General features: G+C 42.0%; 1 protein-coding gene and 1 long non-coding RNA gene across 5 annotated transcripts in view; one reads left to right on the top strand and one right to left on the bottom strand.

Moving 5' to 3' along the window:
• Positions 1–25,409, bottom strand: part of LOC121277646 (tripartite motif-containing protein 2) — a 173,923-nt gene that overhangs the window by 90,836 nt on the left and 57,678 nt on the right. For 2 of the 4 annotated variants that reach the window (XM_041187242.1, XM_041187273.1), the window contains exon 1: positions 17,590–17,785. The exons of the other annotated variants lie outside the window; for them this stretch is intronic. The gene's annotated coding sequence lies outside the window, so the exon portion shown is untranslated. Of the gene's footprint in view, positions 1–17,589; positions 17,786–25,409 lie in introns of those variants that run through there. 4 annotated transcript variants of the gene reach the window in all.
• LOC121277672 overlaps positions 18,025–25,409 on the top strand; it is a 42,925-nt gene continuing 35,540 nt past the window's right edge. Inside the window, exon 1 of the long non-coding RNA XR_005942961.1 lies at positions 18,025–18,293. This is a non-coding gene — a long non-coding RNA (uncharacterized LOC121277672). The remainder of the gene's footprint in view (positions 18,294–25,409) is intronic.

The raw sequence follows: 25,409 nt of genomic DNA, 5'->3' as shown, positions 1-25,409 counted from the left end.
TGTAGGAAAATGTTAGAATCGATAATAAAGTATGCTATAAGAGGACACCTAGAAAGTAAAGGTAGGATTGAACAGGCTCAGCATGGATTTATGAAATGTTTAATAAACCTGTTTGAGTTTCTTGAGGATGTAACGAGCAGGATAAATAAGGGGGAACCAGTGGATGTGGTATATTTAGATTTTCAGGAAGTTTTTGAAAGGTCCCACACAAGAAGTTAGTGAACAAAATTAGAGCACATGGGATTGGGGGGAACGTATTGGCATGAATTGAGAACTGGTTAATGGACAGAAAATAGGAATAAATGGATCATTTTCAGATTGGCAGACTGTGACCAGTGGGGTACCTCAAGAATCAGTGCTTGGGCCCCAGCTAATCTCTATCAATTATTTAGATGCGGGGCTCAAATATAATACTTCCAAGTTTGTAGATGACACAAAACTAGGTGGAAGTGTGAGTTATGAGAAGGATGCAAAGTTGCTTCAAGGGGATTTGGAGAGGCTAAGTGAGTGAGCATAAATTGGAAGATGGAATACAATGTGGAGAAATGAGAGGTTATCTAATTTGGTAGGAAAAACAGAAACACAGTGTATTTCTTAAATGATGAGAGGCTGGAAGGTGCCGAACTTCAAAGGGATTTGCGTATCCTTGTTCATGGAGTCACTGAAACTAAAATACAAGTGCAGCAAGCAATTAAGAAGGCAGATGGTGTGATGGCCTTTATTACAAGACGATTTGAGTATAGGCGTAAAGATGTCTCACTACAATTACATAAGGCCTTGGTGAGACCTCACCTGGGGTATCGTGCGCAGTTTTGATCTCCTTACCCAAGGAAAGATATACTTGCCATAGAGGGAATGCAACAAGGTTTCATCAAATGAATTTCTGGGATGGAGGATTGTCCCATGAGGAAAGATTAAATAGACTGGGCTTTTATTCTCTGGAGTTTAGAAGAATGACAGGGCTTGACAGGGCAGGTGCAGGAAGGATGTTTTCCCTGGCTGGGGTTCGGAATTCTCTGCCCCAGAGGGCTGTGGAGGCTGAGTCACTGAGCGATTTCAAGACTGAGATCAATAGCTTGCTGCACACTAAAAACTTCAAGGGATAGCGCAAGAAAATGCTGGCGGAGCAGGCTCAAAGGACTGAATGGCCTACTCTTGCTCCTATTTCTTATGTTCTTAAGTTCTTAAGCCAGAGGGTCAACCAAAACAGATCCAAAAGACACTCATGCAATACTTTCCATCTGTTGGCCCTTCACACATTGCCAGCGCAAGCAGAAACTATATTGAAAAATATATTCAATTGCTCACGTACAATTATACAAAAGATCCTTGGCACCATGTAGTCTGGTTATACGAGATGATGTGGCATGATACTGTGCAATTTGATTGGGCAGTTTGGCTGTTGAGGCCATCTGCTCATCACACAGCAGGATGTTTCCAGACAAAGGTAAATCTGCAGATTTGAGAGCAGCATCAAGCTCTTCAGTGACTGATGTGGCCCCAAACACAGATTATGACCCTTTTGTGTAATGGTTTGCGCCAGCTTTCAACAGCTAGTCCCTCAGAGTAGCTGAAAAAAAAGACCAAATCCCTATAGTTCCTTGTTTCAATTTATTGAATTTAATAATAAAATACATCAATTAACTGATCCATTAATTTTACACATTCTTACAGCAATAAATTTGATTAATGAATTTTAAACAATATGAAGACACTGTTATACTTCATATTTATTCTCTTAGTACTGTCTTAGTTAACTATAATTTTGAGTATAAAAATTTTGAGATACAAAGAAAAAATATACCCATGTAATTTTACAGTAATTTGATGGAACAGTTTGTGTTAGTCATCTGACTGGCCTCCTTTCTATAAGCCAGTTCTCCAGTTCCATTTAATGTGCTGGTTTAAAAACTGCAGCATGGTTCCTCCTCAACCATGATTGATTTTGATGTAACCAACAATCCTCTCAAGTACCGCATTGGGAAAAGTCCAGTCTGGCTTTGTTATGGTCTTCTAATTACAACACAGACCGGACATACTGAAGAAAGAAAATAAGTGGATCCGAATGCTATTTATTTTTGAGAAGCTCCACAATAACATCTCAACAGTTTACTGATCCTGATCTCTAAAGTAGTATACCATTTCATTTGACTTTATGAATAAACGTTGGCATTTTTGATCGACAGTCGTTTGATGATAAGATTAACTCTGAGCCGTCTAGCTACACTCAATATGTACAGTCGACCAATTCAAATTGAATTAGTCTGGCAGGATTCTCCTGGACTCCTGAATATATAGTTTACAATTAATTCCTAAATGTCTCCCATAAACCTTTCCATCACATTGAATCATTGTCCATTTCAAATAGTACAGACATGGAGCAACACATAACATTAGTTAATTTATTTAGCTACTTCCCAATATGAATATTTATATCAATCTCTAATTGCAGCTAAAGAAAAAATTTGACGCACAGCTTAAAAGATTTGACCTGTGTTTTTGAACATTCGCTACTTCCATACCCCTCTAGTTTTTTTTGTAATTGATCCTTCTATTTTCCTATTTTTATCTTGTACATCTTTTTCCTTTCTCCCCATTTCCTTCCTTGATCTTAGGAATTTCTATTTCTCTATCTTTCACATTCCTCACTTACAGCAATGAGCGTAGCTGAAGGAAGCCATTCAGCCCATCTGGCTCAGACTTCTCTAGAAGCCTAATTTCCCTTTCATGACATCCAAGTGCTTCTCGAATGACTCTAGTACTTTTCCCTCCACTACCCTACACGGAAAACCTGTCCAGATATTAATCACACTTAATTGTGTGAAGAAATGCTCCAAAATCAGATCCAAACAATGCCTTTTGCTAATTTGAACTTCATTGTCCTATATTGAAGGTGTAGCACTGATCCTTGGAGCATTCAGTGCACCTGCCAAGCTTGTCATCACTCCTCTATCTGGTACCTGCTGCTTCCTCCCTTTCAACTTTTCATGAAGGACTTTAATGAAAGCATTCTGAGAGTCTGGATCTAATACATTATTGGGCTTTCCAATTTCCAATCGGGACATCATTTCCTCAACAAAGCACAGAGAGTGGTCAGGCAAGACCTACCACCCCCTCCCCAAAATCCTCTGAAATCACATTAGCCATGTTTGTCCGTCACCTTTTTATTCCAAAACAGGAGTTCTAGCTAATCTTCAATCCAGTGGGATCTATGTTTTTTTTTGGGTTAACTACATGACCCATCAATCCTGCAGGCAGAGGCATATTTTAGGAAATTACAAGCATACAACCTGTGATTTTCTGTCCCTTGAAATTAATGAATCAGACTCATGGCTTGGTGCCTCCAATTTCTAGAGATACAATTATTGGAAGTGCCACTTGGTGCTGGGACCATCGGATCATGACCTCATGGCCACTTATTGGGCTAAAAATTCATTTTGGCTCATTTTGTGACACAGAATAGTTGGAGCACTGGCAGTGAAGTTGGAGGCCCTGTTGGAGGTGAAGTTGGAGTGTGCTGTGGAAGTCAATCAGGTGTGCAGAGGTAGCTCATCAACAATAGAGCATCAATTTAAGCCAATGAGCTACCTCACTGGCAACAAGCCTCAGGTACGTTTGGGAGAGGATGGAGGAGGACTGGAAGGCAAGTTTAAAAGAAAATATACATTTTGGTGACAGTCTTCAACTATCCCTTGAATGACTGCTGGTTAGGCTGTTGAAAATCCCAAAAACCTGAGCAGAACATGCCCAATGTAAGTTTCTGTGCCAGCAGAGGGCAGTTGGAAAATATATGTTAGGTTACCTAGACTTAGCTACACGGTTTCCTACTAGAGTTAAAAAAGCAAGTGTCCTGACTCTTACTGGGTATCTGGTACTCAAAAGGATGACTATTCCTTTCATGTATCACTCAGTCAGAAGACTGTGGTTAGTAAACAGCTCTAAATGATGAAATTGTAAGAGGAGATTTTACTGCTGGTTTAACACTTAAGGAGATAACTTTTACCTTCATTGTTTAAGCAATGACTGGTGGAGGAAATTGGCCGCTTGTTATAGAGCCAGTCTGATTTTCACTTCCATCCATTTCAATGGAAATAAAAATTGGGCAGGTTCTCGAACAAGCAGGAGATGCAGTTCAGCAGCTTACTGCCCATGTTATCAAGGTGAAAATTACATCTAAAGACCCAATGTGCATGAAATAGCATGAACAAAATAACAATAAGAAGCTCTTCTGGAAACTGTTATATCAATGACAACACTGGAAGAGCGAAGAGCCTTTAGTGGCACACTGGATTATCACTGACTCAGAAAATGTTTTAAAATATTTATCTTCTGTGTACCTGTGCTGTTCTCAGAATGGGCAGTGCCCATAGTCCCCATCCATAAACCCGACCCAAGGGTCTGAATTTGTGGAGACTACAAATTAAGTTAATAAAGTAGCTAAGCTTGACAAGCACCCCATTCCAAAAATCAAAGATCACATGATCTTTAGTACCCAATAGGGTATGCCAAGCTGGCAGGTGGAACCACCAACACGAAGCTCGATATGAGTCATGCTTATCAACAACTAGGAGTTAGTTAATGCCTCCCGGTAATTTGTCAAAGTTAATACCCACAAAGGGTTGTAACAATATACTTGATTGTCTTCTGGTGTCTCCTCAGCTTGCGCCATCTTCCAGGGAACAACAGAAAACTTACTGCAGGGACTGCCCCACATTGTAGTCTATTTAGACAATCTATTGGTGACAGGATCCACTGAAAAACAGTATTTGGCAAACTTAGAAGAAGTCTTAAAACGTTTCTTGCAAGATGGAGTGCGTTTAAAAGAAGAAAAGTGCACGTTCCAAGAGAGGGACGTAATCTATTTGGGTCACCGGGTAGATTCACAGGGCCTCCACCTAATTGAGGAGGAAGTGAGAGCCATAAGAAAGGCACCTGTGCCAAAGAACGCCTCAGAGTTCAAATCATTCCTAGGATTGATCAACTATTATGGACGGTTCTTACCCAATTTGTCTACAGTGCTGGCCTACTCAAAAGGTACCAATGTTGATCTTGGGAGGCACCCCAGAAAGAAACTTTCATACTGGTGAAAGAATTGTTGCACTCGTCCAACCCATTAGTGCATTATGATCAGACAAAAGAATTGGTGTTGACATGTGATGCAACTCTCTACGGAGTGGGAGCAGTGCTTTCTCATCGGATGGACGATGGCACGGAACATCCAATAGGTTATGAATCAAGGACACTTACCACAGCAAAAAAGGGATACTCATAGATAAAGAAGGCCTGTCCATCGTCTTTAGCATAAAGAGATTTCACCAGTCTGTACACGGCTGCCATTTTACAATCATTTCAGACCACAAACCATTGCTAGGATTGTTCAGTGAGGAGAAAGCTATACCACGCATAGCCTCAGCAAGAATACAATGACGGACTTTAATACCGGCAGCATATGAATACACTTTCTTAAATAGGCCTGGCAATCAAATCGTATATGCCGATGCACTTAGTCATTTGCCTTTACAAGAAAATGATGAGCACGTCCCAGTTCCATCGGAACTTGTTTTATTGCTTTATTGTTAAATTTCTTAGATTCATCACTGGTATGTGCTCGACAGATCAGAGACTGGACAAGTCGTGACCCAGTCCTATCTCAAGTACGAGAACAAGTGCTTCATGGTTGATCACAAGAGCCCGTGTCTGACTAAATGAAACTGTACTTCAACAGAAGACATGAAATAACCAGCCAGGATGGCATCTTATTGTGGGGAGCACGAGTGATAGTTCCTCCGAAGGTAAGGGGGCCACTTTTAATTGAACTACACAGTGCCCATCCAGGAATTTCCCAAATGAAGACCATAGCATGCAGCTACCTATTGGGGCATGGGATGGATGGCGAAAGAGAAAGTTTAGTGAAGAATTGTGTGCAATATCAGCAACTGCAAAAATTGCCATCGACAGCTCTGTCAAACCCTTGGGAGTGGCCAGATAGACCCTGGGTGTGGTTACACATTGACTCTGTGAGACCTTTCTTGGAACAATGTTTCTGCTCATTGTCGATGCCCATTCAAAATGGTTGTACATATATGAGGTGAAGTCACCAATGTCAACTGCTACAATTGAGAAGCTACATCTTAAGTTTCCACCCAAGAAATGTCTGCTGATCAAATCTACAAATAGTACCAACTCGGCCACCACTCACAACAGTGCCCCACCCTGTACAGTAAGTTGCTTGTGATTTCTGAGAACCCAGCATGAATGCTACAGTAAATTGTGAATGTCTCTTTCTGCTCACTGCAGAGCTGTTGCTCCATGCTTCACAGATAGTTATTTCAAGCCCTAAGAACAGTATGACAATGACAGGGAAAGACAGAGAAAGATCAGAAAATCTCATAGCTCCCTTACAGTCAACGTTTTTCAATATTTTTAATTTCTTAATGTCAATAACAGCAGCAAGTAGAAAGAGCATACAAATAAAATGATAGTGCTATTGCTTAAATTATTTCCTTTGTGGTTGGTATGGCATCTGTCAGAGAGAAGCATTGCAACCTTGACAATCTTGCATTGAAGCTGCTGAAGGAAATCGCTCCAAGGGTTTAATAGCAGTGGCATTACTGACTATCAAACTATAAGGGGTTGACGTTTCGAGTCCTCATGACCCTAGTTCTGTCGAAGGGTCATGAGGACTCGAAACGTCAACTCTTTTCTTCTCCGCCGATGCTGCCAGACCTGCTGAGTTTTTCCAGGTAATTCTGTTTTTGTTTTGGATTTCCAGCATCCGCAGTTTTTTTGTTTTTATCAAACTATAATATTCATTTAGCTATTACAATGTACAGAAGGACAGCCAATGACTTACTGGAGATAAATAGCACACAACTAGTAAATGTTAAGTGCTAAAGTAAATACTTGTAGTATGCGGTTTGCAGGCATAACATGGGGGCTGTGTACTCACTTGACTACCTGAAGCGTGCTATAGAGATATAAGCTGATGTTGTCATTTGCCTGGAAATCCCTTGAGGCAACACGCAGCCTCTTCCAATGACGGTTTAGATGTTTGTGGGGTCAGTGGGAGGTCACTGCATTTAAAAACAGGCAGCAGAAATCTGTGCCAATATGGGTCCATCTCAGACACAGGGAATGCTACAAAATAAGACCTTGTTGCATGGGCTGGGAGATGACGTCAGGCACCCACACCTTCCTCCTCTAGTAAATTTCAATTCAGCCTGTCACTGCCCTTTTTTGTAAAGGGACCTCATAAAACAAAAACATTTTACTTAGGCCTAAATCTTCAGAAGTCTAGGAGGCACCAAGGAAAGTCCTTCAACCAGCACTGAAGAGGCTGGTATGCCTCGTCAAAGCTTCTAAGAGGTCCTGGGGACTGCCAATGTAAGATGGCTGAATCCCAATTCTTCTACATCACTGGCCTTAAGGGGGTAGATGAAAGTTCCAGTCCCTTACAAAGCCCAGCACAGGTCATACTTAATGTATCTAAGTCCCTCTCATCCTAGCTCTTCTGCTGCACTCACACCAGGGTTATGATGGAAAAGTTGAAGATTTTAAACCTCATTATGTACCAGAGAATTGGCTTTTTAACATTTTCCTCCTTGCCTTCAAATCCCTCAAGGCCTTGCCCCTATCCATCTCCACACCTTCCACTATTTATCACTAAGAACACTCTCTAAATCCTTGTTCCTTGATTTCTCTGTTACAGCACCAACAAATCTTCCTCAGTAAATATGATCCTGCCCCCTGGGCCTCCTCCTTTAGCACCCCCAATGTATTTTGCTTCCTACGTTCAAAAACCCTTTTAAGAAGCCTGATCTTTGATCATTCTTTTCCCCTTAAGATCATTTCCTTTCCTCCTTTCCATCAGTTACTCACTGCCTAGATGGGATCTCGAGATACTCACTATATATACGGGATCTGCACAGTGTTGGTGTAAGTGATGGGTATTATTCATACAGGGGTGTACACCACTTTTCTCGCTGCATCTACCTTAGACACTAGACAAACAAATCTCCATAACGAGTGCAGCCTGTCATATTTTCAGACATTAGCCTCTTTGCTTTATGATCCTGTAAGTCATTCAGTCACAGCAAAAGGCACAAGTCCGTCAGTTTAAATCTGTTAGATTGATGTTTTGAAGTCAGTGGCGAATTGCTGGGAGTTGTGCTATAACATGGTTACACACAAAGGCAAATGTCCTACTTTCAGCTCTTTGCTGGCATAGAAAGCAGCACAGACAGGTGCCATTTCAGTGCTGGAATGAAGTATAGATGTAGCAAAAGATGCAACAGTCTGTATCACTAGTACTTCCAGCAGAGGTTTTGAAGATTTGGCACACATAGCGCAAGTAGGAGGAAATATTAATCTTCTTTTTCTGAGTGACCTACCCAGAAACAAACACCAGCTCAAACCTCCGTGTACGGTTTTTTTTTGTTTAAAAAGAATTAAATACTTTGTACCATTAGTATGCTACAGCTTCCCGTAGCTGAACTACAGTGGCACAAAAGGCTGGTTTGTAGGACTGCATTTTGTAAACTGCTGAACAAGGCATCACTGTACTAACATTCTCCTCCTCACCATGCTAACCCAACCACTAACACCGCCACCACTCAGAATATGTACCAGTTTTCAAACATTCAAAGCTCAATGAAATTACCTGGGAAGTCACTTATGCCACCTTGAACTAGAGTGCAATGTTTCGACTTGAACAACAGCACTCCCAGGGCAACATAGTCCCTTCCTTCTGGTCTGTGTGATTTGCTTTCCTTTTTATCCAATCACTACAAGGTCACAACATGCCAGTTCTGTATGACCAACGAACTCATGAAAAGATTACAACACAATGGAGAACTCAATACTGTACCATGAAAACTTGTTTTTTAAAAATAGAAATGAAGAAAATGGATTTTCAACATTAGCAGTGTTGTATGGATATTTTTTTAACAAATGTGGAGAGCTGAGAAAGCCTTTCCTTGAAACAAACATTCAGACTATGGTCCTAGACTGTAGTTCAGATGGAATCTTGATCAAATTACCTTACCCTGAAATCACTCTGCTTTTACAGCATGTACACAAAGTAGCAACATATTCCAATGTAGGAAGCATTTGACTAACAATACTGTGAATTTTAAAAATATACGTTCATATTTGTTATTTAGCACTGTCCATATTTGTTATTGAGCATTGCTTTGTTCAATCCAATGTTTGACACATGCATGGATCCTCATCACCACATTTAGGAGCCTTCAAACAAATCTACGGAGAAATCGAGAAGTGAAGAATTCATGTTTGCCCAATGTGAAGTGTGTACACACGCCCCATTGGGTCACCTCGCTTAAGCATGTTCAGAAAACAGTGCACTGACAGGAGTGTCTATTAAGCCTTGGCATTGCCAAAGCGTGTACAGAGATACTGTGAAGTTCAACCAGCTACAATAGTGCAATGGTCAGATTCCCTTGTTTTAGCAGCCAGTACCACTTTACCTATTAGAGATAAAAACAAAAAAACTGCAGATGCTGGAAATCCAAAACAAAAACAGAATTACCTGGAAAAACTCAGCAGGTCTGGCAGCATTGGCGGAGAAGAAAAGAGTTGACGTTGGGAGTCCTCATGACCCTTCAACAGAACTGAACTGTTGAAGGGTCATGAGGACTCGAAACGTCAACTCTTTTCTTCTCCGCCGATGCTGCCAGACCTGCTACCTATTAGAGAACTTGGTTACAGCGTTACTTAGGGCCCAGCTGTAAGAATCTGAACATGGTGACTGGTCTGCTCCTGCAAGTATCATTAATGAGCCAGGCTGATTCATCAATCATCAGCCATGTCTTGGAATACTGCGAATCTGCCTGGTTCAACTCTTGGATTACCGAGTCTACTGCTGAAAGTTGACCTCATTCTGAATTTCCATCATCAAATCTCAGTCTCTGCTTACCACTCTTCTCCAAGAAGAGAGCCATTGAAATTTTGGCCTGGATTTTCATCCTTGAGGCGAGTAAAGGGGGAGGGGGTTGGGAAAATTACTGGCTCAGCCAGCCCGCCTCAGGAGGAAGTGTCTGCAAAGGTGGGATTTTCAGGCTGGGGGCCAGGTGGGGATTGGAGTTGGGCCAGCCAACCTGGGAAGAAGTGTGGAGGCAGCCACAGGGGTTGCCAGTTGCGGAGGTGGGCTGTTTAAAGGCCCACCTCGGTGCCTTGGGACTTTGTCCCAGGTAAAATAAAAACTCTCCGTCCCTCACCACTCACCTTCCACACACTGCCTATGCCCCATCCATGCCATCTAATTCTCCCCACTCACCCGCCTTGGCTAATAAAAGTGCCAATCATACCGACCCTTTGAAGTTTCAAAAACCACAAACCCTTGAAACCGCTTAACTTGTGTAAAAAATCATTGTGAAATTGACCGCAGAGATCAGCAAGCCTGAGCTGTCAATCAAACAATGTTTCCTCTGGGGAGGAGGTGTTCTCACATTCTAATAGCTGTCTGGGCTCTCAGGTTGAATTTCAGTGCCATTGTGATGCCATCTGGCATGTAGGCCGTATGTCCTAATGGCTAGTGGATCGTATCAAACAGCATGTCCCTTTGGCTGTTTGCAACAGGCAAATTACAGACAATACCCAATCAGCCCATGCTTGCAAAACTCACAACATAGTGTCCAACATCAGATGTGATTCTGTGATTGGACAACACTTGCTAAACAATCCTGATTGTGCTAAGAATTACACTGAAAACCAATTTGAGACTACCATTCGGGCTTGCAGTGTTGCTCACTTATGCATGCTAGAAGCCATATGTATTCACACACAGGGTCCTGTTCTTTGCTGACAGAAGGAGCAGGCCCATGCAATGCATCTTTTTCCAACAAAAAGCTTGGGGAACAGCCATTCCTGGTTCATTCCTCATGGCGATGCCTTAACCAATCAGAGTCAACCTGCCTGGTTTGAATTTGAACAAAAGCTTGACAGTTAACTGTTCTCTGCTGCATTCTCCATGACAATGCCTCTACAAATCAGAGGCCAGTTGCCAACCAATCAGCGCTCACATCTCAAGCTGCATAAATTGTTGCTCTCTTTACTGTTGGTTTATCTTGTGAGCTGTCTTCATGAGTACAAGTCGAAAAGCATCAATAGCACATCTTTTTCAGAAATACTCAATGTTCATTTAGTTAAGGTTTGATTGACAGCTCAGGCTCGCTGATCTCTGCAGTCAATTTCACAATGACTTTTATACAAATTAAGTGGTTTCAAGGATTTGTGGTCTTTGAAACTTCAAAGGGCCTGAATGATTGACACTTTTATTAGCTTGTGCTTCATACTTTTTTTCAAAAGGAGAAACTTCTCAATGGGTGGCTTTTTCAGGGTTTTTTTTAAACACATGTCACTTTACATTACTTGGTTTAACAAAGTGTACAGTGGGTCATTGGGGTTGGAAGTGCCATAGATTGGCATAGAGGGTATGAAAGGCCATAGGGGGTGGGTGGAAGGGCAGGGTTTGGCACAGGGGCCTTGGGGGGTGGATGGGGGGGCTTGCAACTTGGCACAGGGGGCATGAGGGGGACCTTTTGAACTTGCTTTTTGCTCATGCAGACTCAGCTTCATGACTCCTCTAAGGGGCCGTGAACCCTGACTCATTAAAAACCTGGCCAGACTCCATGAAAATTGTAGAGGAGTAGGAGACGCTCATCTCCGCAATGGAGCCGGCCAGGTCAGGAGAGTGCCAGGTACAGGCTTTTGACATCAGCCAGCCCACATCCTTTAAAGGCACTCCCAAAAATCGCACAGCCCGAGAATGGGGTCAAGAATCCCAAAATCAGGACCCATCTGCCATTTTTAAAGGACTCCCCAGGCACCCTGATTCGGCCATTAACTCAGTTTTTCTCTCTGCCTGACCTGCTGATTATTTCCAGCATTTTCTACTTTTATTTTAGAGTCACTAGGCACTAGAGCTGCTAGACTGGCAAATGTGGGTTTGAGTAGTCATTTTGTACACCTATATATTATTTATGACTTTAGTATTAAAGCAATAGTTTTCTACAAGAAAGTTGCAAATATCATAATCTATATCATAATCAAAAGTAAACTGAAAATTTCACCTCTTGTCTTCCAATTTGCAGATTTGGTAAGGATCCATGATAATGTCTGTTAACCCTTTTCTGTATGTGCCCTGATCATTCATTCAATGATATATTCCTTAAGGTACTGTTGGTTACCCCAAGTTTGTTTTGGAATCCATGATGGAAATACTCCAGAAATGCTAAATTCTTTCTGTACTGGCCAGAGGTGACAGGGTGGACTGCATTCCAATCCAGACTATTCACCCTAACCCTAATCTTGGTAATGGATCACATTAAGATGGGAATAGGTGGCCCTTGCTTGTATAGGCACAAGATTAGTGTTCAATTCATGTTGCCAATGAAAAATTCAAAGCACAGCCCTCCCACTCCAATAGGGGGGGTTGTCCAAGATTGCTAATGGATCGAAAATGTAAGGGAATCAGAGAGGATCCTTTGGGATTGATTGTCTTTGCTCCTTTATATCTTTAGGGCCTTTACAAGGCTCAAAAAGCAATCCACATCGGCTCTAAGGAACCTGCTGGGCAGTATTCCCAAGGTAGCATGGAGATACAGGAGGAGTGGGCAGAATACAATACCACTTCTTCTATCCTCACCATGCTAGTGGGAAAAGAGGCAAAACAGATTCAGATTCTGTTCCAAATTCTAGCTCCCTTGCAAATGGGCCACCCAATTTCCACCACCTACTAACTCATGAATTTTGCACTCCATCGGTTTTGCGCTGAATGCTGAAACTGTCATCATCCAATCATTACCAAATTAGACAGAGAAGGAGACCAAGAAGAATGTACCAGCGTCTGTGATGCAGTATAACACTCAATGTGATCACCAAGATCAACTTGGAGAAAAGGTGAGCACACAACCAGTGTGAGAACATTTCTCAGAGGGTCGCATTGGTGATATATGCCAGAAATCACCAGTTAGTTGTGCTTTGCCATATGGAGCTAGGTTTCCTGCAAAGCAAATAACCAAGCTAAGGGTTATTTTAAAAGTACTGTGTGTACATATAGATTAAAGAAGCAAATATTATTCAGCACTATTATTTAAATAATAGTTTTTTTCTTATTTCATTCGATGCTAGTGTTGCTGGCTAAGCCAACATTTATTGCCCATCGCTAATTGCCCTTGAGAAGGTGGGGGTGAGCTGCCTTCTTAAACCGCTGCAGTCCATGTGGCGTGGGTACACCCACAGCGCTGTTAGGAAGGGAGCTCCAGGATTTTGACCTAGCAACAGCGAAGGCGATATAGTTCCAAGTCAGGTTGGTGTGTGTCTTTGAGGGGAACTTGCAGATGGTGATGTTCCCATGCATCTGCTGCCCTTAGATAGAGGTCACGGGTTTGGTAGGTACATTAGTCCAGTAATTATGTATCATGTGAGCGTGGTATATGAGTGCAAGCAGCCAGCATTGTTGCTCATGCATTACTCACTGTAGTTTGCCTAAATGTTACATCACAACAATAGGCAATGGTTCAAGCAATTCATTTGGCATGGAATGACATCCATAAACTAAGTGCTATAACTTTGGAATAGAAAGTCTCAGAAGAATTGAAAATGTAATTGTTTGATTAGATTTAAGTGAAAGCAAAATACATGTCCTACCCATGGCAATCTTCTATTGATCTACTGAACTGGGTAAAATGAAATCTATTTGAAATTGCTGTGGTTAAGAAAGGTACACAGGCTACTGAAGAACGTCCATTCAAGGACATTCAATCACTGGAATTTTCAGAGCAAGGCACAATGTTCTGAAAAACTGTACAAATGCTTTGATATTGTAAAAAGGTGCCATATAAATGCAAGCATTCCTTTCTGATTTGTTCACTCCTAATCATTGTATTGTTCTTATTAAGTCAAGTTTGATATTTTTTAGAATATAAAATCAAACCAGCATGGAAGGAGGCCATTCAGTCCATCATGCCTGTGCTTGTTCTTTGGTAAAGCTATCCAATTAATCTTGCTCCCCTGGCTATTCCCCACAACCCTGTGGGTTTTTTTTCCCTTCAAGTATTTATCCAACTCCCTTTTGAATACTAATACTGAATCTGCTTCTAGCAACCTTTCAGGCAATGCATTTAAGATCACAACAATTCATGTAAAAGAATGCTTCTTCATGTTGCCTCTGGTTCTTTTGCCAACCTAAGCTAAACCTGTGTCCTCTGATAACCAAACCCCTTGCCGCTGGAGACAGTTTCTCCTTATGTGCTCTATCAAAACCCTTCATGATTTTGATCAACCCTATCAAATTTCCTCTTAACCTTCCCTGCTTCCCTAAATCTCTTCTCCAGTCTAGTAATCCTCTCCACAGTCTTGACATACTTCCCAAAGTGTGGTGTCTAGTATTGTACTGTACACAATACTCCAGCCAAGGGTCAAACAATGGTTGATAAATGTTTAACATAATTTCCTTGCTTTTGTAGTCTGTTCTTCTATTATTAAAGCCAAGGATCTCATTGTTTTTTTTCCTGCTACTTTCAAAACTTGTGTACATAAACCCGGGTCTCTCTGTTCCTGCATCGCCTTTAAAATGACATCATTTATATTATATTGCTTTTCCTCATTCTTCCTTTCAAAATGTACCACTTGATACTTTGCGGCATTAAATTTCATCAGCTATGTGTCTGCCCATTTCATCAATCTGCCAATATCCTCCAGAAACCTGTTACTCCATACGCACAAAGTCAGACACACTACCCCCACGTTTCCTCCATAGTGTACAAGGCACTAGTTTGGCCTCAGCTAGAGTATTGGTTCTAGATCTGAGCGCTGCATTTTAGGAAGGACATGAAAGCATTAGAGAGAGTGCAGAAAAGATTCACAAGAATGGTTGCAGGGATGAGGAAGTTCAGTTATGAAGGTAGATTGGAGAAGTTAGGACCGTTTTCTTGGAGAAGAGAGCTGAGCTGAGATTTGAAAGAGTTATTCCAAATCATGAGGTGTCTGGACAGAATAGGTAAGGAGAAACTGTTCCACTCATGAAACAATTGAGAATGAGAGGCACAGATTTAAATTGGTAAAAGAAGCAAAAGCGATATAAGGACAATTTTTTCACATAGCAAGTTGTAAAAGTCAGGATGCATTGCCTGAGAGTGTGGTGGAGGCAGGTTCAACTGAAGCATTCAGAAGGGAATAGTCTGTTATCTGAAAAGGAAGAATGTGCAGGGTTACAATGAGATGATGGAAGAATGGCATTAAATGAATTGCTCATTTGGAGAGCCTTTTGAAAGTCCATATACACAAAGTCAACCACACTACCCCCCTCAACCCACTCTGTTACTTTGTTAAATAACTCAATCAAGTTAGCCAAGGAAGATTTGCCTTTAATCCATGCTGACTTTCTAATTTTTAGTTCATTCTTTTCCAAATTCCAATGAATTTTGGTTTGGAATGTCATCCCTAAATGTTTCCCCACCACTGACCTTAGACAGACTGGCCTGTAAATGACCAGATTTACCCCTCTCCCCCTTTTTGAGACAATGGTGTCACATATGCAGCTTTCTAATCCTCTCGCACCACCCCTATGTTCAAGGAAGGCTGTGGCCAGAGTGTCCGCAATTTCCACCCTTGCTTCCCTCAGTAACCTAGATGCATCCCATACAGACCGGGTGACTTTTCTACTTTGTGGACAGCAGATCTTTTAAGTACCTCCTCCTTATCTATTCTAATCCTATACAATGTCACTATCGCCTCTTCCTTTACTACTACATTGGTAGCATCTCTTCTCTATTGAAGACAGATGGAACATACTCATTTAGTACCTCAGCCATGCCCTTTGCTCCATAAGATGATCTCCTTTTTGGTCCCTAATCAGCCCCACTCTTACTCTGACTATCCTTTATTAGTTATATCTTTGTAAAAAATCTTTTGGATGCACTTTTATGCTAGCTGTTAACGTATTCTCAAACCCTCTCTTTTCCCTCTTATGCCCTTTTATACATCTCTCCTGTACTTTCTATATTCAGCTTAGTTCTCCACTGTATTATGAGCATTACAATTACCATAAGCCTCCTTTTTCTGTCTTATCTTAACCTCAGTGTCTTTAGTCATCTGGGAAGCGTTAACTTTGGATGCCCTCCTGGGAATCTGTCTAGTCAGTACCCAAACCATTTCCTCTTTGAAGGTCTCCATATCTGTTTGCATTTTGGTCAATAGGTTACCATTCAGAACCTTCAATTATTCAAACCTCTGTGCAAATCATGCTCTACACCTGTCTCACAGTACACATAAAAAGTACTATCCCAACATCCCAAGATCCCAGCTACTGCTCGGACATTCAGTACTTCACTGTATTCATACATTTGTTAGAAAACGTTCATACTCTTCAACAAGCTGGTTTGAATATTTATTCACTGCAATAATATACAGATTGTTGGAAATGCAACTTCTGCACCTTTATTTTCAAACATTTTGTGCTAGCTTCAAGCTTAGTTTTAAAATAATTTACTCTCTCCCAACCCCAACAGACAAATACATAATTTGGGACTCAACCATTTATATTCCTATATGGGCAGCCTAAAATCATTCCAGTAACAATAGCTTCTCAATCACAATATGAAAAGCTGAGAGGTGAGCGTGGACAGATTGCATCACCATTTCGGATTATTGTGTAGTTTTCTTACTTGCAAACAAAAGAATGCAGACCAGTAGAGGCTTAATAAACTTTGTGAAACAATATCCAGATGGGTTCAATGAAAGTGAATGATGGACTGTGTCTCCAGAATGCACCCAATGGATGGATGCCATGTCCCATTTATGTGGCTACAATGTAAGAAATAGGTGCAGGTCATACAGCCCCTGCCTGCCATTCAATAAGATCATGGCTTAGTATACTCATCATCTGATCATCTATAACCCTCTGGAGTAAAAAACATTCCAAAGGTTCACAACCTCTGGGTGATCAAATTTCTCATCTCAGTCCTAAATAGCAGACCCCTGATCCTAGACTATGACCCCTAGTTCTAGACTCTCTCAGGAGAACAGCCTCTCAGCATCTGCAGCTCTTAAAAGAAAACTTGAATAGCTGGCAATTAGAATTGACTATAATGCTAGCATATATTATTCACATTTTCTATTTATTCTACAAATGTTTATATATGATAAACTACATGAGCTAAAACAACAAATTTATATTTATATGACAGTTCTGTGGTAAATGTCAACAGTAAAAAAAAGCTAAAAATTACTAAACAGGAAAACAAGTCATGTCACCAAGTAGTGACAAATTAATTATATTGCCAGAATAATAAGGCAAAAATAGTTGGATTTGTCGTTAGTAGATTGAGCACTGTACTTGACCTGCTTTTATGGTTAAATTACTGAAATTACTAGCTCTTTTATTCTTCCTAGGCGTCACTGAAACTTTTTTGTCAAAAAATTGCAGCAGGCAACCCGGCTTTTGTCGAAGGATTAGATAATAAATATGTTTAAAACTAAATAATATGCTATCTCGCCAGCACCAAAACCGAAGGTGAAATTAAAGCTCCATCAGCATCTCAGCTTTCAGCAAAATACATCTTTACTCACTTGTCCAACATGGTTGTTTCTTTTTCATGTACTACACAGCGCAAAAAAATATAATCCTCACTGTGAGAAACCCTCTTTCTGCTCAGCACTCAGACTTTCCATCAGACGGGCACTGATGTCAAGCTGCTGAGTCCAGAGTGACGCTACGACAACTAACCAGCTTCGAGTGCACAGCCAGAGCCGGGGAGGCCGACAGTCAGGGAGGTGCAATTAGCCAATGACTGGGTTCTTGAGCTCTCCTGGCTGCTGTGAGCTCATGTTCTGGGAGAGGGGGTGGAGTTTGGACAGTTAAAGCAGAGGTTACAGACAGCAGAAATTTACAAATCACCAGCTCATTTGAGCAGCAGGGCCGCGGCAAAAGCATAAAATCACACAGGAAAGCATATTTTTAAAAAAATCCTTGTATGCCAGAAATAAAGAAGCCTGAATCCGAACAGCGGTGAGCAAGGTGACCAGCCAGTTCTAAGGAAGGAGAAGGTGGTACTGAGTGTGTGCTCTGGGGGCTGCCTTAAATGGGGAGTTCCATCGGTTTTCCGCAGAGCACTAAATGGAGCAACACACAGCAGGGGGAGGAGGTGGAGATGTAGGAGCGGCAGAAGCTTAATCCTGCGTGAATCCCTTTTTTGTCAGCCATTTCCAAGCAGTTTTAGCACTAGGTTGTGAACCAGATAATCCTGTGCGCCTGGACAACACCCTCGTGTGAGGTATGGATTTATATAAAACAATTAATAATAACCAAAGGTTAACACCGCTCAGGATTTATGATCGCAATGTGTTACTAGAGCTGGACGTTGACAATATTTGTGTAAACAAGAATAATGAAGGGGTAATACCGACCCCAGTAACACAAATCTAGAGAACACCACCACATGCATTTTTAAAGAACTGCTCTTTTTGCATATGAGAATGGGAGACATCACAAGTCCTATTCTCTAGTAAGGATTTACTGTGAAGTGTCTCTGACACTGACCACACATTAGAAGTTAGTTCTTCCAATGACTCCGTTGTTTTAAGTAAATGAGTAGCTGAGTTATATAGAAACAAACATCTCTAGTCTCTGTTAATCTCAACCAGATGTGAGTTAGGGAGAGATGAAATATCCTGGTTTCCCACTTTCGATCATTATCGAGTACCTCGGGTAGAAAAAGTGATGAGGGCAGGATCAGACTCAACAACCAAACAACTTGTGTATATAATGTGCCTTTCACATAATAATCTACTTAATAGGAGAGTTGCAAAAGAAAACGTGACACCGAGTCACATAAAGTGATTTTAGGGCAGATGACCAAAAGTTTGGTCAAAGATGTAGGTTTTGAGGAGGAAAGAGGGTTAAAGAGGTGGAAAGGTTTAGGGAGGGAACTCTAGAGCTTAGGGACCAGGCACTTGAAGGCACGGCCACCAATAGTGAAGTGATTAAAGTCAGTGATGCTCAAGAGGCCAGAATTAAGTGAATGCAGATATTTCAGAGGGTCGTGGGGCTGGAGGAGATGACAGAGATAGCAAGGCCATGAAAGGATTTGAAACCAAAGAAGAGAATTTTTAAATCGTACATTGCTTGACCAGGAGCCAATGTAGGTCAGCAAGCACAGAAGGGGAACAGGCCTTGTGTGAGTAAGGACACAGCAGCAGAGTTTTGGATGACCTCAAGCTTATGGAGGTAGAATATGGGAGGCTGGCCAGGAGTGCACTGGAGTGAAAGAAGATAAAGACTTGTATTTATATATAGTGCTTTTCAGGATCACACAGGCATCCCAAAGCACTCTTTAGCTAATGACATACTTTTGATGGTTAGTCATTGTTGTAGGAAATTTGTGAACCTCAATCTCCCACAAACAGTAATGTGATAACGACCAGATAATATGTTTTCATCATTTTGATTGAGGAATAAATATTGACCAGGACACCAGGGTTAACTCCCCTGCTCTTCTTCAAAGAAGTACCATAGGATCTTTTACATCCACCTGAGGGGGCAGGCAGGGCATCAGTTTAATGTCTCAACCAAAGGACAACACCTCTAACAGTAAAACTGTTAATATTTGCCATTATTACTTCACTGAACTTGACAGCAACATCAGGAGTCCGCACATGCACAGCATAATGGGTAAGCCCAGAAGCTACTATTGATGATTCCATGTTCCTCCAGAGTGTGTTCTGTGGGGTTCCTCCCAGTGTACATCAGTGAATTGAGAAAACTTCCACTTTTATGCTGTTAGTCCCAAGGGAGCAGCACTCCCTTGGTACAGTACTTCAATTAAGTGTCAGCCTTGATTTTTGTGCTCAAGTCCTGGAGTGGGACTTGAATAGTCAAGTCTAATGGTGACAAAGGCTCAGCTGTGATGCTTCTCTCATGATCAAACAGTCTGCCAACACTCATACCAAATAGTCACAGAAGGTGACCAGTCCCCATTGAAATTCACTTTCAGAGAGACAAGGCAAAAGAATAATGGGAAAGAAGGGAAACCAATTTTACAAACATACTAGAAGCTACAGGAATCTGTGACTCAGTTATTCATTTTTTAAAACACACCATTATCCCAGTTTGATACATTTTACAACCTCTGATTTGTTACGCTGCTTGTCCAACATCCAATATTGGATGAGCAGAAATTTCCTCTAAACCTTGGGAAGACTGAAGCCATTGTCTTCAACTCTTGCGAAAAATTCCATTCCCTAGTTGCTGACTCCATCCTTTACCTGGTCAACTGAGGCTGAACCAGACTGTTTGCAACCTTGGTGTCTTACTTGACCCTGAGCTGAGCCTCCAATTCCATATCCTTACCATCACCAAGACTGCCTATTTCTAGCTCTATAATATCTCCCATCTCTATTCTTACCTCAGCTATTCTGTTGATGAAACTCTTATCAAACGCTTTCCTGGCTGGCCTTCCACCTTGTACCGTTTGTAACCTGAGCTCATCCCAACCTCTGCTGCCCATATCCTAACTCACACCAAGTCCTGCTCACCCATCATCCATATGCTTGCTGACCTCCATTGGCTCCCAGTCTAGCAATACATAGATTTAAAATTTCTAATCCTTCTTCTCAAATCTCTCAATGCCCTCGCTCCCCCTATCTCTGTAATCTCCTCCAGCCTTACAACCTACCAAGACATCTGCACTCCTCCAATCCAATTTCATCGCTTAACCATTGGTGGACTTGTCCTCAGCTGCCTAGGCCATTAGTTCTGGAATTCCCTCCCCAAATCTCCCTGCATCTCTACCTCTCTCATCTCCTTTAAGGCATTCCTTAAGATTGCCTCCTTTGACCTAACTATTCTAATATCTCCTTCAGTACCTAGGTATCAAAATCTGCCTAATGCTCCAGAGAAGCACCTTGAGACATTTTACTATGTTAAAGGTGCTATATAAAAGTAAGCTGTTGTTGTTATTGTGGACAAGCTTTTGAAATCTTTAAAAAACAAAGATACATATTAGAAATAATTCAATATAGAACAAAAATAAAGGATTAATAAAAGTCTCCTTAGGCATCTCTGGCCCACATTCTAGTGGTGAGCTGAACAGCAGCTACTGGCCAGAGCTTGAGAACCACTTGCGTTATTCCTAAATTTTTTGTTTATTTGTTTCTGAGATGGGCATTGCTGGCATGTCCAGCATTTGTTGCCCATCCCTAATTGCCCTCGAAAAGGTGATGATGAACTGACTTCTTGAACTGCTGCAGTCCATACTCCCACAGTGCTGTTAGGAAGGGGAAGGGAGTTCCAGGATTTTGATTCAGCGACAGTGAAAGAATGATGATACGGTTCCAAGTCAGGATGTTGTGTGGCTTGGAGGGGAACTTGAAGGCAGTGGTGTTCTCATGCATCTGCTGCCCTTGTCCTTCTAGGTGGTAGAGGTTTGAGGTTTGGATGGTGCTATCAATGGAGCCTTGGTGAGTTGCTGCTGTGCATCTAGTAGATGGTGCACACTACTACCCTCCATAGGTGGTGGAGTAAGTGAATGTTTAAGGTGACAAATGGTATGTCGATCAAGTGGGTTGCGTTGTTTAGGATGGCATTGAGCTTCTTGAGTACTGTTGGAGCTGCACTCATCCAGACAAGTGGGGAGTATTCCATCACACTCCTGATTTGTGCCTTGTATATGGTGGACAGACTTTTGGGAGTCAGGAGTTGAGTTACTTGCTGCAGAATTCCCAGCCTCTGACCTGCTCTTGTAGCCACAGTATTTATATGGCTGGTCAAGTTCAGTTTCTGATCAATGGTAACCCCTAGGATGTTGATGATGGAAGAATTCAGCAATGGTAATATTGTTGAATGTCAGGGAACAGTGGTTGGATTATCTCTTGTTGGAGATGGTTATTGCTTGGCATGATAGCGCGAATGTTATTGTCCAGGCCATGCTGGAAGCGGGCACGGACTGCTTCAGTATCTGAGGAGTCGCGAATGGTGCTGAACATTGTGTGATCATCAGTGACCTTATGACCCTTCTGACCTTATGATGGAGGGAAGCTCAATGATGAAGCAGCTGAAGATGTTTGGGCCTAGGACACTACTCGCAGAAGAATGGCTGTGGTGACAGTGAAATAAATTAATTATGATTGGGTTAAGATAGAAGCTAAAATATCAAAGCAAACTTGTCAAAAAGCAATTTTAAAAATGCAGAATTTTTAATCATTATGGACACATTTGTAATTGCACAAATATAAAATTAGCTTTTTAGAGATAGTCCGTGCCAATGCTGCACACAACAGGTCGGCCATCCAGTGCAGAAAACAGATGAATGATCTCATACAGGGTAAGGCAACCATCTCATCACTGCAAACTCTCACACTCACAAGGTCATCGCACATTCACTGGCATCTCACTCACTGCCAGCTCATGGGACATCAACATTCATTCTTTCACACACACACCCTCACATCTCCATCTTGCCTCATCTCGTCTGGAGACTGCATCCCCAGCCCTCACCATCTTGAGGCCGCTTGCACAGTTCAACATGTGTCCCCACTCACACCCTGTGATATCCCCCTTCCCCAAGCAAGCCCTACCCCTGCAGCCATTGAAAAACATTCTCCACCTTACTGCTGGTCTGGTAGGTAGAGACCTGCCCGTGAGCCCCCCTAAAAGTGATGTGGTGCTGCCTGTGAAGCCTGGTGCTGATGACTGCGAGTGCTGCCCGGAGCAAGATTGGCAAACAAACCTCGAACTCCTAAGCAAGTTGCAGCTCTCCAGGTGCACGTCGGTTACGAACAGTTGTGAAACACATCAGCATTCAATCATGCTGACATGCCTGGATGATCCAGCATGGGGGATGATTCCGCTCAGCAGGGCTTATAATGAGATGCTCAGTTTTGAAATGAGGTTCCTCGTGCGGCAGTGGGAAACGTGCCCCGCCATTGACGGGTGGAGCAGATGATCGCAAACTGGTTTCACGATGGCATGAAACTGATTTTTGGCAGCCTCACCATATTGTGCCCCTCCCCACCCGCCATGACACCCGACTTCAATGGGGCTGGAAAATTCTGGCCTTCGTTTCTGATGGCTTTGACTTTGCGAAGGAGGTATTCCTTAGGGGTCTCTGAACATGCTGTATTATTGAGATGGGGATGAGGATCTTGTGATGAGCCAACAAATGCCGATGGAATGATTCCCCCCCCCACTCCCTGTCAAGGTATTTTGATCACATCTGTCACTGCCTCAGAGCCTGCACCCAGACTGACAAAGGAGACCTGTTGCTGCTATGCCCAATCCACAAGACAGGCTGCCACAGAGCTGGGCCACCTGCTGTACAATGCCCTGCACATAACAACTGGATCAAAGACCGCTCCTCTCATTGAGGCAAAAGGTGCCACCGCATAAAGCTTTCATGCTGCAAGATCTTTCCACCATTCTTGCTCCCCATGGCCGTACAAAAATAGTTTTTCCACATACCTTTGAGGACCTCTGCTTCTTGGTCAACAGATGCAGCTGGTCAGAGTGTCCACAGTGAATATTTCTGTCCAATATGCCACAAAAATGGTTTTGGGATTCTATCTTACATTATTGAAATCTGACTTGAGTGTATTCACAAGGTTCCTGCCTGGGTGAGCTAAATCCCTCAACCCCGATTAAACCAGTGGAAGGGAGATGGTGGCAGAAAGCTAGCGCTAAGTAATGTTTGGTTTCCACCAGGCAGAAGGAGTTGTTAGTCCCATCAAATAGAACAGGACCGTGCTTCATTCATCAAAGCTTCAATTCTCCCCATGGCAGATGGTGTCGCAGAACAGTTCGGCTGTTACTGGGATGCTTTGTTCCTTTGGACTTTCAAAGCAAAGTTGGTGAAAACAACTGGGCTCTGCTGGATAAGCTAATAAGCCATTGTGAACTGCTGAACAGAGAAGATGTCATTGTTCAGTGGGAAACCTGCCAGCTGCTTAGTCACAGATTCAATTCAGCTAAACAAACACAAAGTGTCCTCTCAGTATTCTTGCTAATGAATTGTCTGTTGAGAAAAAAATTAGACAAATCCTCTCGTAGGAGGGCACTGTACATCTCCAGTAGAAATAAATTATATCTTCCTTTTAATTGTGTAAATCTTCAGATTATTATCCCATTCAATGATATGATTATTGTGGTGAAGTAAAAAATTTGAATTTACTGTTCTCCACAAAGCTTTCCACATGTGTTAGTTATTTTAAAATAATACTAGAGTATTACAATTCTTCACAAAATTGCATACATAATAATGTGAGAAATATAGGGTGAGAAAAGGTCACTTGACCCATAGACATTGTACAATTTGTTCCATTCTAGAATCTATACAATCCATTTTGCCTCACAAGGAAACTTTCTTTCAAGTTTCTCCATCTAAAATAGTACTTAAAATTGGTGTACAGGAAGACAAGGACTAAATGAAACAAGTTGCAAAAAGAAGTTGTCACCATTTTAGAAATAACTGTGATTTAATTACCAAGTTTAAGGAAATAGGTGCAGTGAGAAGCCGCCACCACAAACCAGAACATGATCAAACAATGAAAAATAAACAATTATTGTCAGGATTTCTGTAGGTGAACAGCTACAATTCACATCATTGCTTTCAGTGGTATAATGTTTCCAAATTCAACAGCTTAAGAACCCTCCTTACTTAAGACTCATCACCATATCCTAATTCATTCTATTTTCAGCATCTCAAGACTCTGTGACTATTCCTTCCCTTGGTCCTCATCCATCCTACAATCATAGGCTTTTATAACACAGTCTATTCTCGACCATCAGTAAAGTGACGGAAGGGGTCATTAACAGTGCTATCAAGCGGCACTTGCTTAGCTATAACCTGCTGACTGACGCTCAGTTTGGTTTTCGCCAGGGTCACTCAGCTCCTGACCTCATTACAGCCTTGGTTCAAACATGGACTAAAGAACTGAGCTCCCAAGGTGAGGTGAGAGTGACTGCCCTTGACATCAAGGCCGCATTTGACCAACTGTGGCATCAAGGAACCCTGGCAAAACTGGAGTCAAAGGGAATCAGGGGGAAAACTCTTCATTGGTTGGAGTCATACCTAGAACAAAGGAAGATGGTTGAGGTTGTTGGAGGTCAGTCATCTCAGCTCCAGGAGATCACTGCAGGAGTTCCTCAGGGTAGTTTCTTCAGCCCAGCCATCTTCAGCTGCATCATCAGTGGCCTTCCATCATAAAATCAGAAGTGGGGATGTTCACTGATGATTGCACAATGTTCAGCACCATTTGCAACTCCTCAGATACTGAAGTAGTCCATATCCAAATGCAGCAAGACCTGGACATTACCCTGGCTTGGGCTGACGAGTGACAAGTAACATTCGTGCCACACAAGAGTCAAGCAATGACCATCTCCAATAAAAGAGAATCCA

The sequence above is a fragment of the Carcharodon carcharias genome, chromosome 1 (assembly GCF_017639515.1).
Source record: "Carcharodon carcharias isolate sCarCar2 chromosome 1, sCarCar2.pri, whole genome shotgun sequence".
NCBI classification, from domain to species: domain Eukaryota; kingdom Metazoa; phylum Chordata; class Chondrichthyes; order Lamniformes; family Lamnidae; genus Carcharodon; species Carcharodon carcharias.
This window is presented reverse-complemented; position numbering and strand designations above follow the sequence as displayed.